Source organism: Nomascus leucogenys, chromosome 19 (genome assembly GCF_006542625.1).
Source record: "Nomascus leucogenys isolate Asia chromosome 19, Asia_NLE_v1, whole genome shotgun sequence".
NCBI classification, from domain to species: domain Eukaryota; kingdom Metazoa; phylum Chordata; class Mammalia; order Primates; family Hylobatidae; genus Nomascus; species Nomascus leucogenys.
In genome coordinates this window covers 23,615,718-23,633,105 of record NC_044399.1, presented here as the reverse complement: position 1 = coordinate 23,633,105, position 17,388 = coordinate 23,615,718, and the positions used below count along the sequence as shown (strand labels likewise).

The 17,388-nt window shown below is 42.8% G+C and overlaps 1 protein-coding gene across 1 annotated transcript in view; it reads right to left on the bottom strand.

Annotated features, from left to right (window-relative positions):
• FAM228B (family with sequence similarity 228 member B) overlaps nt 1–17,388 on the bottom strand; it is an 88,554-nt gene that overhangs the window by 51,905 nt on the left and 19,261 nt on the right. The gene's annotated exons all lie outside the window — the stretch shown is intronic.

The following is a 17,388-nucleotide window of genomic DNA, read 5'->3' as shown; positions in this document are numbered from 1 at the left end:
CACGATTGGAGAAAAAGTATAGACATGGCTACTGGGATGGGACACACCAACTGCATGGCCATGGAGACCCTAGCACCTGGAGAGGGAACACATTCCATCTCAGGAGATGGGGGAACATGGGAGCCCTTTCATGCTCTTTTTGTCCCCCAGATTCAGCACCTCCTTGTGGCAAACCCTAACTTACTAGCCTTTGTAAATCAAATAAAATCAAATCTTAGGCCCTTTATAGTTCCTGACATGATCAGGCAGCGAGGTACAGAATTCAAAATTCCAAAGACATGCCATCTAGGGCAGGATATCTTTTGCTGGTATTTACAAAATTATCTCATTTTCAGGTCTGTATAATAGCCTTTCGTAGAGCTTACTTCCAACATCATTCCTTTTCTGAGCTTGGATGCCAAGGACCACAGATTTTTTTTTTTTTTGGTAGTCAACCTTGCCACTAGTCCATTCATCCATTATTTAGTCAGTAGTTTGATTCTTTTTTTTTTTTTTTTTGAGACGGAGTCTCGCTCTGTCACCCAGGCTGGAGTGCAGTGGCGCGATCTTGGCTCACTGCAAGCTCCGCCTCCTGGGTTCACGCCATTCTCCTGCCTCAGCCTCTCCGAGTAGCTGGGACTACAGGCACCCGCCACCACGCCCGGCTAATTTTTTTTTTTTGTATTTTTAGTAGAGACGGGGTTTCACCGTGGTCTCGATCTCCTGACCTCGTGATCCACCCGCCTCGGCCTCCCAAAGTGCTGGGATTACAAGCGTGAGCCACCGCGCCCGGCCAAGTAGTTTGATTCTTTTGGGGGTTTTGTTGTTATTTGTTTTGAGACAGAGTTTTGCTTTTGTTGCCAAGGCTGGAGTGCAATGGTGCAATCTCCACTCACTGCAACCTCCACCTCCAGGGTTCAAGTAAATCTCCTGCCTGAGCCTCCCAAGTAGCTGGGATTACAGGCACCCACTACTACACCTGGCTAATTTTTGTATTTTTAGTAGAGATGGGGTTTTGCCATGTTGGTCAGGCTGGCCTCGAACTCCTGATCTCAGGTGATCCACCCCCCTCGGCCTCCCAAAGTGGTGGGATTACAGGTGTAAGCCACTGTGCCCGGCCTGTTTTTTGTTTTTATTTTTGTTTTGAAACAGGGTCTCACTCCATAACCCAGGCTGGAGCGCAGTGGTGTGATCACAGTTAACTACAGCCTCAATCTCTAAGCTCAAGCGATGCTTCCACTTCAGCCTCCCGAGTAGCTAGGACTATAGGCACATGCCACCATGTGCAGCTAATTTTTAAATTTTTTGTAAAGATGGGGTCTCACTGTGTTACACAGGCTGGTCTAGAACTCCTGGGCTCAAGCCTCCTTCCACCTCGGCCTCCCAAAGTGCTGAGATTACAAGAGAGAGACACTGCATCTGGCCTTTGATTCTTTTTGAAAAGAGATAACAGTAAATTTTAAATTAACTTATTTAGCATTCTTTGTAATAAGAATGCTAAATAAGCGTATTCAGATGTATTGTTTACTGTTGTATCACCACTACCTAGCACATAGTCGGCTTTGTGCTAGGTAGTAGTGATACAACAGTAAACAATACATCTACCCCAAGACAGGCTCACAATTTAGTGGGGAAGGCAAGTTGTAAATGAGTCACATGACCACATGATAAATGCTGGAGCAGGTGTAAAACAACTACAGAGCACAGAACCTGGAGCGACTAACTGTGTCTTCAGGAACCTGAAACTAGCATTTGAAGTGCATTTGGAAGAAGAGTGAGTATGGAAGAGAGTAAGGAGCATTCCAGGCTGAAGGAGCACCAAATGCCAAGGCACAAAGTGATGAAAAGGCCTGTTGTGTGGAAAGAATGGTGAGAGGTTCCACGTGGCTGGAAAGCAGTACGTGGGAGAGAGTGATCAATGAAAATAGGAAGATGGATAGAGCCAAAATAGAAAAGGCCACTCTCCTTGGAGTGACTGAAAAGACATCAAGCAGTGCTGTGGGGTAGACAGTACTTTTAGAAAACTATTAAATTAGGATTACAAAAGTAATGCACACTCACTTTTATAACTTGGGAAAATAAGTTAGTCATAATTTCACATTAAGTGAAAATTTCTGGGCCCGGCATGGTGGCTCATGCCCGTAATCCCAGCATTTTGGGAGGCTGAAGCTGGCGGATCAGCTGAGGTCAGGAGTTTGAGACCAGCCTGGCCAACATGGCAAAACCCCATCTCTACTAAAAAATACAAAAACAAGCTGGGCGTCATAGTGGGCGCCTGTAATCCTAGCTACTCGGGAGGCTGAGGCACAAGAATCGCTTGAACCTGGGAGGCGGAGGTTGCAGTGAGCTGAGATCACGCCATGGCACTCCACCCTGGGTGACAAGAGCAAAACTCCACCTCAAAAAAAAAAAAAAAAGATAAAAGAAAGCTCCTGGTGATGGTTTTGAGATTTTCTTCAGGTCTCTTTTGATGCATGTAATATATACGTTTTAACCTTACCTAGATCCTTAATGCATAGAGTTGACATTCCACTATGTTCATTTAGCATGATGCTATGAGAACTTGAATATCTTTAAATTGCTTCAAAAACATTTTAAATCGCTGCATATCATATAAACATAATACTGTTCTTTGTTAGATATTTAGATTATTTCTACTTTTTCACTTCGTAAGTAATATTACAGTTTAGAACTTTTACATAATTCTTTGTATCTCTGATTATTTCCTTAGGTCTGGAAGTGGAATTTCAGGGTCAGAATCTGAGCAACTTTATGGCTCTCTGGAGTTTTTGTTTTGTCTCTTACAAGGAAGGAATTTTACACCATAGCTTGTAACATGCAGTTGAGGGGTTTTTTTGGCGGATGGGAGTTGTATGTAATTCAGCTCTAATTTATCAGCCCCCTCTGCTTGAGGCTGGGTCTGAAACAGTCTTAGTGTCCCAGTGGGTGAAAATGAGAGGAAATACTGCAGACATTTGAACTAGCTGAGTCAGAGATTGGAGAAGGAGGTTACTCTTTAAATTCCAGTTAGTGCTAAATCATGGTGATGTTGGATAGTCACACCTCTGCAGTCCAGAGATGTACAATATAAAGATACTTGTGAGGTTTGCACGACTAGCCAGGAAACGTTTGAGGACTTCTAGCCACAACTCCAAAAGAGGACAGGGATGCCAAGGCCCAAGCTAAACAAAGACTGAGCTATCAATATTTCAGGCTAAAGTTAGGCTGTGCCATCAAAACAGAATGGAGAGGAGGAGAGATATGCAAAGAATGGCTCTCAAGCCTGCAAGACTTGAACATGTGAACATATTGATATGTGTGTAGAAGGAATGTGTAACCACAAAAAAAAAAATGGAAGTGGGGCCAGGTGCGATGGCTCATGCCTGTAATCCCAGCACTTGGGAGGCTAAAGCAGGTGGATTGCCTGAGCCCAGGAGTTCGAAATCAGCCTGGTCAACATAGCAAGATCTTGTCTCTACAAAAAATGAAAAAATAGCTGGGCATGGTGGCACACATCTGTAGTCCCAACTACTCAGGAGGCTGAGGCAGAAGGGTTGCTTGAACCCAAGAGTTTCAGGTTACACTGAGCTATGATCATGCCACTGTATTCTAGCCTGGGTGACAACGGCAAGACTCTATTTCAAAAAAAAAAAAAAAAGATCAGCCAGGAAGCTCAGATAAGAGTCACTGGAGTAAATGTTGGTTGGGCCCATTCAAAGTGGGAGGGTCTTTGAGCAAACAATTTAAGTACCCTGGTAGTTTCCAACAATAATTCTTTGACCAAGTGTCCTACGATTCAATTTGACACTAGCTAACTGGAGTTAGTGCAGACCCCACAGGTTAAGGAACTCAGTTCCCACAAGCCTGTCCCTACTACAGATGCCAAACACGAGTCCCAGGTCCCCAGGCTACCCGCATTACCCACACTTCTGTCTGACCTGGCTACAGATTTGGGGAGGAGTCCCATGACTCACGATAATTTGCTGGAATGACTACAGAACTCATGAAAGGGCTATACTGCACTTACAATTGCAGTTTTCTTGTAAAGGATGCAAGACAGGAATAGCCAAATGGGGATGTATAGGGCGGGGGCACAGAACTTCCACACCCCTCCAGACACATGTGCCTCCCAGCACATGGATGTGTTCACCAGCCCAGAAGCTCTCCAAACCTTGTTGTTCCAGGATTTTTATACGGGCTTCCATTATGTAGGCATAATTGACTGAATCATCGGCTATATGATTGAACTCAATCCCCACTCACTTTTCCTCCCAAGAAGTCAGGGGATGAGGCTAAAAGTTCCAGCCCTCTAATCACAGGGTTGATTCTTCTGGTGACCAGCCCCTGCCCTGAAGCTGTCTAGTACCTACCTCCCATCCCAGAAATGAGTCATCTCATTAGCATGAGTAAAAAAGACGCTCAGATCCCTTAGTAAATTCCAAGAGTTTTAGGAGCTCTCTGCCAGGAACAAGGAACAAAAACCAAATATATTTTTGCTACACCCCATCTGGTCTCAATGGCAAGACTGATACATCTTGATAGCCAGATTATTAAGCATTCAATTCATCTCTTTTTACTTTTTTGACTTCTATTTTAGGTTCAGGGGTACATGTACAAGTTTGTTACGTAGGTAAACTGCATGTCACAGGGCTTTGTAAAATACACCCGAGCAATAAGCATAGTGACTGATAGGTGTTTTTTCTGATCCCCTCCCTCCTCCCACCCTCCACTCTCAAGTAGGCCCCAGTGTCTGTTGTTTCCCTCCTAGTATCCACGTGTTCTCCTTGTTTAGCTCCCACTTACAAGTGAGAACAGGCGGTATTTGGTTTTCTGTCCCTGTGTTAGTTTGCTAAGGATAATGCCTCTACCTCTATCCATGTTGCTGCAAAGGACATGATCTCATTCTTTTTATGGCTGCATAGTATTCCATGATGTATATATACCACATTTTCTTTTTTTTTTTTTTTTTTTTTTTTTTTTTTTGAGACGGAGTCTTGCTCTGTGCCCCAGGCTGGAGTGCAGTGGCGCGATCTCGGCTCACTGCAAGCTCCGCCTCCCGGGTTCACGCCATTCTCCTGCCTCAGCCTCCCGAGTAGCTGGGACTACAGGCGCCCGCCAACACACCCGGCTAATTTTTTGTATTTTTAGTAGAGACGGGGTTTCACTGTGTTAGCCAGGATGGTCTCGATCTCCTGACCTCGTGATCCGCCCGCCTCGGCCTCCCAAAGTGCTGGGATTACAGGCTTGAGCCACCGCGCCCGGCCACCACATTTTCTTTATCCTGTCTACCATTGATAGGCATTTAGGTTGATTACATGTCTTTACTATTGTGAATAGGCTGCAGTGGACATATGCATGCATGTGTCTTTATGGTAGAATGATTTTTATTCCTTTGGGTATATACCCAGTAATGGGATTGCTGGATCAAATGGTAATTCTGTTTTAAGTTCACTGAGGAGTTGCCACACTTATTTCTACAATGGCTGAACTAATTTACACTCCCACCAGCACTGTATAAGCATTCTGTTTTCTCCACAACCTCGCCAACATCTATTATTTTTTGACTTTTTAATAATAGCCATTCTGAATGGTGTGAGATGGTATCTCATAGTTTTGATTTGCATTTCTTTAATGGTTAGTGATGTTGAGCATTTTTCATATGCTTTTTGGCTGCATATATGTCTTCTTTTGAGAAGCGTCTGTTCGTGTCCTTTGCCCACTTTTTGATGGGGCTGTTTTTGCTTGTAAATTTGTTTAAGTTCCTTATAGATTCTGGATATTAGACCTTTGTCAGATGTATAGTTTGCAAATATTTTCTCTCAGTAGGTTGTCTGTTTACTCTGTTGATAGTTTCTTTTGCTGTGCAGAAACTCTTTAATTTAATTACATCCCATTTGTCAATTTTTGTTTTGTTGCAATTGCTTTTGGTGTCTTCATTATGGAATCTTCATCAAGTCCTATGTCCAGAATGGCATGTCCTAGGTTATCTTCCAGGGTTTTTATAGTTTGAGTTTTTACACATAAGTCTTTAATCCATCTTGAGTTGATTTTGTATATGGTGTAAGGAAGGGGTCAAATTTCAATCTTCTGCATGTGGCTAGCCATTTATTCTAGCACCATTTATTGAATAAGGAGTCCTTTCCATTGCTTTTTTTTTTTTTTGCCATTACTCTTTTTCTCAACTTTGTTGAAGATCAGATGGTTATAGGTGTATGGCATTATTTCTGGGCTCTCTCTACTGTTCCATTGGTCTATATGTCTGTTTTTGTACCAGTACCATGCTGTTTTGGTTACTGTAGCCCTGTAGTATATAGTTTGAAGTTGGGTAAGGTGATGCCTCCAGCTTTGCTTAGGGTTGCCTTAGCTATTCGAGCTCTTTTTCAGTTCCATATGAATTTTAAAATAGCTTTTTCTTTCTTTTTTTTTTTTTTTTGAGACAGAGTCTTGCTCTGTCGCCCAGGTTGGAATGCAGTGGCACAATCTCGGCTCACTGCAAGCTCTGCCTCCCAGGTTCACGCCATTCTCCTGCCTCAGCCTCCCAAGTGGCTGAGACTACAGGCGCCCACCACCACGCCCAGCTAATTTTTTGTATTTTTAGTAGAGACAGGGTTTCACCATGTTAGCCAGGATGATCTTGATCTCTTGGCCTCGTGATCTGCCCGTCTCGGCCTCCCAAAGTGCTGGGATTACAGGCGTGAGCCACTGTGCCCAGCCAATTTGCATATGTTGAACCAACCTTGCATGTGCTGTTGGATTCAGTTTGCTAGCATTTTGTTGAGAATTTGTGCATCTATGTTCATCAAAAATATCAGCCCGAATTCTTCTTTTTTCTTTTTTTTTGTTGTTGTGTCTCTGACAGGTTTTGGTATCAGAATGATGCTGGCCTCATAGAATGAGTTGGGGAGGAGTCCCTCCTCCTCAATTTTTTGTAATAGTTTCTGTTGGAATGGTACCAACTTTTCTTTATACATCAGGTAGAATTTGGCTGTGAATCCCTCTGGTCCTGGACCTTTTTTGTTTGTTTGTTTGTTTGTTTTGGTTGGTGGGCTTTTTATTACTAATTCAATTTCAGAACTCATTATTGGTCTGTTCAGGGATTCAGTTTCTTCCTGGTTCAGTCTTAGGAAGTTGTATGTGTCCAGGAATTTATCCACTTCTAGATTTTCTAATTTGTGTGCATAGAGGTATTCAAAGTAGTCTCTAAAGGTTTTTTGTATTTCTGTGGGGCCAGTGGTAACCTCCTCTTTGTAATTTCTAATTGTATTTATTTGGATCTTCTCTCATTTTTTCTTTATTAGTCTAGCTAGTGATCTATCTATCTGATTAATTTCTTTCAAAGAACCGATATCTGGATTTGTTGATCTTTTGTATGGTTTTTGTGTCTCAATTTCCTTTAGTTCAGCTCTGATTTTGGTTATTTTTTGTCTTCCAATAGCTTTGGGGTTGGTTTGCTCATGCATCCCTAGGTCTTCTAGTTGTAATATTAGGTTGTTAATTTGGGATCTGTCTGTTTGATATGGGCATTTAGTGCTATAAACTGCCCTATTAACACTGCCTTAGCTGTGTCCCAGAGATTCTTGTATGTCATATCTTTGTTCTCATTAGTTTCAAAGAATTTTTTTATTTCTGCCTTAATTTCATTATCTACCCAAAAGTCATTTAGGAGCAGGTTGTTTAATTTCCATGTAATTGTATGGTTTCAATGATTTTCTTAGTATTGATTTCTATTTTTATTGCACTGTGGTCTGAGAATGTGGTTGGTATGATTTCAGGTTTATTTATTTTGCTGAGTATTGTTTTATGTCTGATTGTCTGGTTGATTTTGGAGTATGTGCCATGTTGAAGGGGTGGGTTGCCCTTCCACACCTGTGGGTGTTTCTCGTTAGGTGGAACAAGAGACTTGGAAAAGAAAGACACAGAGACAAAGTATAGAGAAAGAAAAAAGGCCCAGGGGACCGGCATTCAGCATATGGAGGATCCCGCCTGCCTCTGAGTTCCCTTAGTATTTACTGATCATTCTTGGGTGTTTCTCGGAGAGTGGGATGTGTCAGGGTTATGGGATAATAGTGGAGAGAAGGTCAGCAGATAAACACGTGAACAAAGGTCTCTGCATCATAGACAAGGTAAAGAATTAAATGCTGTGCTTTAGATATGCATACACATAAACATCTCAATGCCTTACAGAGCAGTATTGTTGCCCGCACGTCCCACCTCCAGCCCTAAGGCGGTTTTTACCGTATCTCTGTAGATGGAACATATAGTCGGGTTTTATACCGAGACATTCCATTGCCCAGGGACGGGCAGGAGACAGATGCCTTCCTCTTGTCTCAACTGCAAAGAGGCATTCCTTCCTCTTATACTAATCCTCCTCAGCACAGACTCTTTACAGGTGTCGGGCTGGGAGACGGTCAGGTCTTTCCCTTCCCACGAGGACATATTTCAGACTATCACATGGGGAGAAACCTTGGACAATAACTGGCTTTCCTAGGCAGAGGTCCCTGCGGCCTTCCGCAGTGTTTGTGTCCCTGGGTACTTGAGATTAGGGAGTGGTGATGATTAGGGAGTGGTGATGACTCAACGAGCATGCTGCCTTCAAGCATCTGTTTAACAAAGCACATCTTGCACAGCCCTTAATCCATTTAACCAGGCTGGGCGCGGTGGCTCAAGCCTGTAATCCCAGCACTTTGGGAGGCCGAGGCGGGCGGATCACGAGGTCAGGAGATCGAGACCATCCTGGCTAACACGGTGAAACCTCGTCTCTACTAAAAATACAAAAAATTAGCCGGGCGTGTTGGCGGGCGCCTGTAGTCCCAGCTACTCGGGAGGCTGAGGCAGGAGAATGGCGTGAACCCCGGGAGGTGGAGCTTGCAGTGAGCCGAGATTGTGCCACTGCACTCCAGCCTGGGGGACAGAGCAAGACTCCATCTCAAAAAAAAAAAAAAAAAAAAAAAAAAAATCCATTTAACCCTGAGTTGACACAGCACATGTTTCAGAGAGCACGGGGTTGGGGGTAAGGTTATAGATTAACAGCATCTCAAGGCAGAAGAATTTCTCTTAGTACAGAACAAAATGGAGTCTCCTATGTCTACTTCTTTCTACACAGATACGGTAACAATCTGATCTCTCTTTCTTTTCCCCACACCATGTGGTGATAAGAAGAATGTATATTCTGTTGTTTTTAGGTGGAGCGTTCTGTAGATGTCTATCAGGTTACTTTGGTCAAGTGTTCAGTTCAGGTCCTGAATAGCTTTGTTAATCTTCTGCCTCAATGATCTGTCTAATACTGTCAATGGAGTGTTGAAGTCTCCCATTATTATTGTGTGGGAATCTAAATCTCTTCATAGGTCTCTAAGAATTTGCTTTATGGATCTGGGTGCTCCTGTGTTGAGTGTATATATATTTAGGATAGTTAGGTCTTCTTGTTGAATTGCACCCTTTACTATTATATAATGCCCTGTTTATCTTTTTTTATCTTTGTTAGGTTAAAGTCCATTTTGTCTGAAATTATGATTGCAACCCCTGCTTTTTTTCTGTTTTCTGTTTGCTTTGTAGATTTTTCTCCATCCTTTTATTTTGAGCCTACAGATGTCATTACATGTGAGATGGGTCTCTTGAAGACAGCATAATATTGGGTCTTGCTTTTTTATCCAGCTTGCCACTCTGTGCCTTTTGATTGAGATATTTAGCCCATTTACATTCAAGGTTAGTATTGATATGTGCAGATTTGACCCTGTCATCTTGTTGTTTGCTGGTTACTATGCAGACTTGTTTGTGTGGTTGATTTATAGTGTCACTTGTCTGTCTACTTAAGTGTATTTTTGTAATGGCTAGTCATGGTCTTTCCCTTCCATATTTGGTGCTCCTCTCAGGACTGCTTATAAGGCAGGTCTGGTGGAAAAAAAAAATCCCCTCAGCATTTGCTTGTCTGAAAATGATCTTATTTCTCCTTCACATATGAAGCTTAGTTTGGCCAGATATGAAATTCTTGGTTGGAAATTTTCTTCTTTAAGAATGAAATGAGGCCAGGTGAGGTGGCTCATACCTGTAATCCCAGCACTTTGGTAGGCTGAGGCAGGCAGATCACCTGAGGTAAGGAGTTTGAGACCAGCCTGGCCAACACAGCAAAACCCTGTCTCTACTAAAAATACAAAAATTAGCTGGTCATGGTGGCAGGTGTCTGTAATCCCTGCTACTTGGGAGGCTGAGACAGGAGAATTGCTTGAACCCAGGAGGTGGAGGTTGCAGTGAGCTGAGATCATGCCACTGCACTCCAGCCTGGGCAACAGAGCAAAACTCTATCTCAAAAAAAAAAAAAAATGTTGAATATAGGCCCCCAATCTCTTCTGGCTTTTAGGGTTTCTGCTGAAAGATCTGCTGTTAGCCTGATGGAGTTCCCTTTGTAGGTAACCTGCCCTTTCTCTCTAGCTGCCTTTGACATTTTTTCTTTCATGTAAACTTTGGAGAATCTGATGATTATGTGCCTTGGGGATGGTCTTGAGTAATATCTCTCAGGGATTCTCTGCATTTCCTGGATTTGAATGTTGGCCTCTCTAACAAGGTTCAGGAAATTTTCATGAACATTATCCTAAAATATGTTTTCCAAGTTGCTTGCTTTCTCCCTGTCTCTTTCAGGGATGCCCATGAGTCATAGATTTGATCTCATTACATAATCCCATATTTCTCTGAGGTTTTGTTCATTCTTTTTTATTCTTTTTTCTTTATTCTTGTCTGAATGGGTTATTTCAGAGAGCTAGTCTTCAAGCTCTGGGATTCTTTACTCAGCTTGGTCTATTCTGCTGTTAATACTTGAAGTTACAATGTGCAATTCTTGTAGTGTGTTTTCAGCTGTATCAGATCAGTTGGGTTCTTTTTTATAGAGGCTATTTCATCTGTCAGCTCCTGTATTGTTTTATTGTGATTGTTAGCTTCCTTGGATTGGGTTTTGAATTCTCCTGAATCTTGATGATCTTCATTCCTATCCATATTCTGAATTCTATTTCTGTTATTTCAGTCATTCCAGCCCAGTTAAGAACCCTTGCTGGGGAACTAGTGTGGCCATTTGGAGGAAAGAAGACACTCTGGCTTTTTGATTTGCCAGAGTTTTTGTGCCAGTTCTTTCTCATTTGTGTGGGCTGATGTTCCTTCAATCTTTGAAGTTGCTGTCCTTGGATGAAATTTTTTGTTTTTGCTTTTTTCTTCTTTGATGCCTTTGGGGGTTTGATTACGGTATAAGGTGGGTTTGGTTAACTGCTTTCAATTCTAGTCCACTCCTAGGTCTTGGAGGAGCCCCTTCCAATTACTGTCTCCCTACTTGCATTTCTTTTTTTGGGTGTTCCGGTCCATGGAGCTCCCTCAGGCAAGGGCCACAGGTGGCAGACAAGCTGTAACCTTGCCAGGTCAGCTCCAATCTGCTGTCTGTGTGCTTCCTGGGGAAACACGAGGTTGCACCTGCCTGCAGAGTTCAGGCAGAAGCAGGACCACTGGATTGGAAACTGCTGGGTGTGGCCCATCTGGCTACAGGAGGTGGGGGTGGGTGGGTGCAGTTGGCTGCCTTGTTGTTTGGGTGTTTCCAGTGCAACAGGAGGCTGCATCCCTTGACAAATTCAGGTAGAAGTAGAGCCACTGGGCCAGAAGCTCTGGCAGGTGTGGTTTGCCTGGCTACCAGTGGCTGGGGTTGGTGGGAACGCCTGCTCTGGTGTCTGTGTGCTTCCTGGGACAACAGAAGGCTGCACTTGATGGCTGAGTTCACACAGAAGCAGGACTGCTGGGCCAGAAGCTCTCGCAGGCATTGTCCACCTGGCTGTCAGCGGCAAGGGTGGGTGTGATCATATGCCTTGCCATCTGGGTGCTCTTCCTAGGACAACAGGAGGCTGCACCCACCAGCTGAATCCACACAGAAGCAGAGCTGCTGGGCCAGGAGCTCTAGTGGTTCTTACCCACCTGGCTACCAGTGGTGGGGTAGGTAGAGTCACTCACTCTGCTGTTCGGGTGTTTCCCAGGACAACAGAAAGCGGCACGCTCTAGCTGAGTTCACACAGAAGCAGGGCCATTGGGCTGGAAGCTCTAGCAGGTGTTGCCCACCTGGCTACCAGTGGTGGGTGTAGGTGGAGTGGCTGGCCAAGTTCAGGCTGAAGTGAGATTGCTGGGCTAGAGGCTGGTGTTGAGTCCTGCCCAGCATGGGTGGGTGGAGCAACCTTACTGCTCCCAGGCATGGCAACTGCAGCCTCTACTGGGGCTATGGCGCTAGCTTGTCTGCCCTGGGGCCCAAAGCTTATAGAGGTCCCCTTGGACTCAACAGTTGGCCCCGTAAAACGTCTGAGTGGCTCTCTGCCTCAGTCTAGAAACATAATGGGTGGGTATGGGGCCCAGTGGGATGAATCCCCCTGAGGGCTCTCACTCACTCACCCTGTCCTATGTTGGAGAGGTTCTCCTGGCTCCATGCTGAGCCCAGACAGCTGGTGCCTGGCTTCACTCCTTGCTGCACTCTGTGTTCCTCTACTGCCCTGATGGGTCCCATAGTGGTTTTTCAGATGATCGGCCTGCAGCTCAGTGTTTGCTAATCCTTTTGTTTCTTCTCCATAACAGCAGCACACATGAGCCGCCTCTAGTCCACCATCTTGGCCCCACCCCCAATTCATCTCAATCATCCCATCTTGTCCTGAGTCCTGGCTTACCATTTGACATTCCACATAGATTTGCCTGTAGATTTTGGGGTTCAGCCCCCATGCCAATAATTTCTTCTTACAAATTAGCACACTGACATCTGGATTTGAGAACTCAGTTCTGTGAGCTGTAGACCCGCACTCCACATACTGACAGGCAGGGAGTCTGACCTGGACTACAGTGATACTCTGAAGTTCTGCAGGCCTGGTGAAGCCTCTTGGCAGCTCACCCCCTGACCGGCCAGCCTTTTCTAAACACACCCGCTGCATTGCTGGGTGCCTAGTGGGAGCCTTTTTCATAAACTTCCTCAAGGCAACAACTGTCTGGAGCCTCCTCTGTAGAGCATTCCAGTTGCCTCCTATAATTCTCATTACAAACATCCAATTGGGTCCAGCTATGCAGAGAGACCCACACAAGTGACCCTTTGGTGGTAGCTATGCAGCACATGTGGAGGTGCCCAGGGAGCAGGAGATCTTTTGTAACAGGGGTCTCCAAATGAGAGAACTTTGTGTCCTGATGGTTCACAAAGCCATTAGAAGGGGCCCACAGGCATGAATGGATTTAAGGGGTTCCTTTTTCCCAGGTTCTCAACTTCCATACTTACTTTCCTGAAAAGGATCTGCTGTAGTTGAGGACTGATGTCAAAGCTACTTTCTGGCCTCCCTCCCCAGCCTCCCTTCACCCAGTATACAAAAGGGCTCATGCTCACACAGCCATTAGAGCCTTTGAGCCTGGCTTGGAGCAGAAGAACTGTAAGGTGCCAAAGGAAGAGAAAATTCTAAATATTTTAAATTGCATGACCTCTTTCATCCTCCATTGTTCAAAAATGCATCATATGTGAAGGAGAGTCCCATAAGAGTAAAGCAAAAAAAGTATCAGTGAGAAACAGTGAACACTTCCGTATCATAATTCATCCAGGAAAGGAAGGCTGCATGCCTTGTCCGTCTATATTTCTTAAGGTTCAGAAGCAAAATGATTGTTACAAGGCACATATTAATATGATTATTGAATTAAAAAATGAGAAACTTTTTCTGATAGAAAGTAATTTGATTTGGCTGATTAGTTTAACAGTGAGGACTGCCTTTGCCAATAAGAATGTCACAGATGTTTTCCATAAATGAGTTAAGTCTGCAGCTCCAATATGTTAATGAAAATACATTTATTTTGTTCTTTGGTTTCTTTTTTGAGACAGAGTCTCACTGTGTTGCCCAGGGTGGAGTGCAATGGTGTGATCTCGGCTCACTGCAACCTCAACCTCCAGGGTTCAAGCGATTCTCCTGCCTCAGCCTCCCGAGTAGCTGGGACTACAGGCACCTGCCACCATACCTGGCTAATTTTTTTATTTCTAATAGAAACAGGGTTTCGCCATGTTGGCCAGACTGGTCTTAAACTCCTGACTTCAGCTGATCCGCCTGCCTTGGCCTTCCAAAGTGCTGGAATTACAGGCGTGAGCCATCACTCCCGGCCTGAAAATACATTTAAAACGTGATAGGGTAAAAGGATTTGATCCAAAAAATTTAGCAAAAATGTATTAAAATTAACATTTTTACTTCCTGAATCTTTCCTGAGCATATCAATTTAAACAAGGTGCCTCTAAGTGAAAAAATGGCAGATATAATTAATAAGCATTTGATAAGTCTTCAGAAAGCTTTGTTGGTACAATTCCAGAAACTGAGAACTTGAATGACACTTACGACTGAGTAACAGATTGGGTGGCTTCCAAGTCTTTACTTTCAACAAAACTGAAGCAAGATCTAATTAAGTTGTCAGCTAATAGAGCATTGAAAACAACTTTTGATGATAGATCATTATATGGTTTTTATTATATAATTCAGAGGTATTCAAAGAATCGGCGGGCATTCCTATAATGAAATTTCTTTCCCATCTAATTTATGCAAACTAGATTTCTCAGAGCTTGTCTATAAAAATAAAAAATAGGGACCGGGTGCGGTAGCTCACGCTTGTAATCCCAGCACTTTGGGAAGCCAAGGTGGGCAGATCACAAGGTCAAGAGATAGAGACTATCCTGGCTAACACGGTGAAACCCCGTCTCTACTAAAAATACAAAAAATTAGCCGGGCATGGTGGCGGGCGCTTGTAGTCCCAGCTACTCAAGAGGCTGAGGTGGAAGAATGGCGTGAATCTGGGAGGCGGAGGTTGCAGTGAGCTGAGATCACGCCACTGCACTCCATCCTGGGCGACAGTGCGAGACCCCGTCTTAAAAAATAATAATGAAATAAAATAAAATAATAAAAACTAGGAAGAGAACTAATTTCGAACTCAGTCCAATTCTAGCAATAAGTAATATTCATCCACATATATAACTATTGGGAAAAATTCAGCCCTACCAACTATCATTAAGAATGTATTTCCAATTACGTTTTATGTTTAATAATTATTATTTAAAATAATACATATTGTTTTGATCAATTGTGGACTAATAATATCATCATAATAAATCCAAAAGAAATTTAACACTTATAGTAGCCCTGTGGTCACAGAAAATAATTCTTTAAATTAATGTCAATATACATACATATTTTTCCTGCAGAGAAGAATGATCAGTAAAGCATAAAATATAGCAGAATATGATTCAATGAAAAAAGTGGAATGAAAATATGAGTAGCAGAAGAAAAATAAGGTTGTAAAACTTTTTTTATTATTATACTTTAAGCTCTAGGGTGCATGTACACAACGTGCAGGTTTGATACATAGGTACACATGTGCCATGTTGGTTTGCTGCACCCATCAACTCATCATTTACATTAGGTATTTCTCATAATGCTATCCCTCCACCAGCCCCCAACCCCCCGACAGGCCTTGGTGTGTGATGTTCCCCACCCTGTGTCCAAGTGATCTCATTGTACAATTCCCACCTATGAGTGAAAACATGCACTATTTAGTTTTCTGTCCTTGTGATAGTTTGCTGAGAATGATGGTTTCCACCTTCATCCATGTCCCTGCAAAGGACATGAACTCATCCTTTTTTATGGCTGCATAGTATTCCATGGTGTATATGTGCCACATTTTCTTATTCTAGTCTATCATTGATGGACATTTTGGTTGGTTCCAAGTCTTTGCTATTGTGAATAGTGCCACAATAAACATACATGTGCATATGTCTTTATAGTAGCATGATTTATGATCCTTTGGGTATATACCCAGTAATGAGATTACTGGGTCAAATGATAATTCTAGTTCTAGATCCTTAAGGAATCGCCACACTGTCTTCCACAATGGTTGAACTAATTTACACTCCCACCAACAGTGTAAAAGCATTCCTATTTCTCCACATCCTCTCCAGCATCTGTTGTTTTCTGACTTTTTAATGATTGCCATTTTAACTGGCATGAGATGGTATCTCATTGTGGTTTTGATTTGCATTTCTCTGATGACCAGTGATGATGAGCATTTTTTCATGTGTCTGTTGGCTGCATGGATGTCTTCTTTTGGGAAGTGTCTGTTCGTATCCTTTGCCCACTTTTTGATGGGGTTTTTTTTTTCTTGTAAATTTATTTGAGTTATTTGTAGATTGTGGATATTAGCCCTTTGTCAGATGGGTAGATTGCAAAAATTTTCTCCCATTCTGTAGGTTGCTTGTTCACTCTGATGGTAGTTTCTTTTGCCATGCAGAAGCTCTTTCGTTTAATTAGATCCCATTTGTCAATTGTGGCTTTTGTTGCCATTGCTTTTGGTGTTTTAGTCATGAAGTCCTTGCCCATGCCTATGTCCTGTGGTATTGCCTAGGTTTTCTTCTAGGGTTTTTATGGTTTTAGGTCTAACATTTAAGTCTTTAATCCATCTTGAATTAATTTTTGTATAAGGAGTAAAGAAGGGATCCAGTTTCAGCTTTCTACATATGGCTAGCCAGTTTTCCCAGCACCATTTATTAAATAGGGAATCCTTTCCCCATTTCTTGTTTTTGTCAGGTTTGTCAAAGATCAGATGGTTGTAGATGTGTGGTGTTATTTCTGAGGTCTCTTTTCTGTTCCATTGGTCTATATATCTGTTTTGGTACCAGTACCATGCTGTTTTGGTTACTGTAGCCTTATAGTATGGTTTGAAGTCAGGTAGCTTGATGCCTCCAGCTTTGTTCTTTTTGCTTAGGATTGTCTTGGCAATGGGGGGTTCTTTTTTGGTTCCATATGAACTTTAAAGTAGTTTTTTCCAATTCTGTGAAGAAAGTAATTGGTAGCTTGATGGGGATGGCATTGAATCTATAAATACTTTGGGCAGTGTGGCCATTTTCATGATATTGATTCTTCCTATCCATGAGAATGAAATATTCTTCCATTTGTTTGTGTCCTCTTTTATTTCATTAAGCAGTGGTTTGTAGTTCTCCTTGAAGAGAACTTACACATCCCTTGTAAGTTGGATTCCTAGGTATTTTATTCTCTTTGTAGCAATTGTGAATGGGAGTTCACTCATAATTTGGCTCTCTGTTTGTCTGTTAATGGTGTATAGGAATGCTTGTGACTTTTGCACATTGATTTTGTATCCTGAGACTTTGCTGAAGTTGCTTATCAGCTTAAGGAGATTTTGGGCTGAGATGATGGGGTTTTCTAAATATACAATCATGTCATCTGCAAACAGGGACAATTTGACTTCCTCATTTCCTAATTGAATACCCTTTATTTCCTTCTCTTGCCTGATTGCCCTGGCCAGAACTTCCAACACTATGTTGAGTGGGAGTGGCATCCTTGTCTTATGCCAGTTTTCAAAGGGAATGCTTCCAGTTTTTCCCCA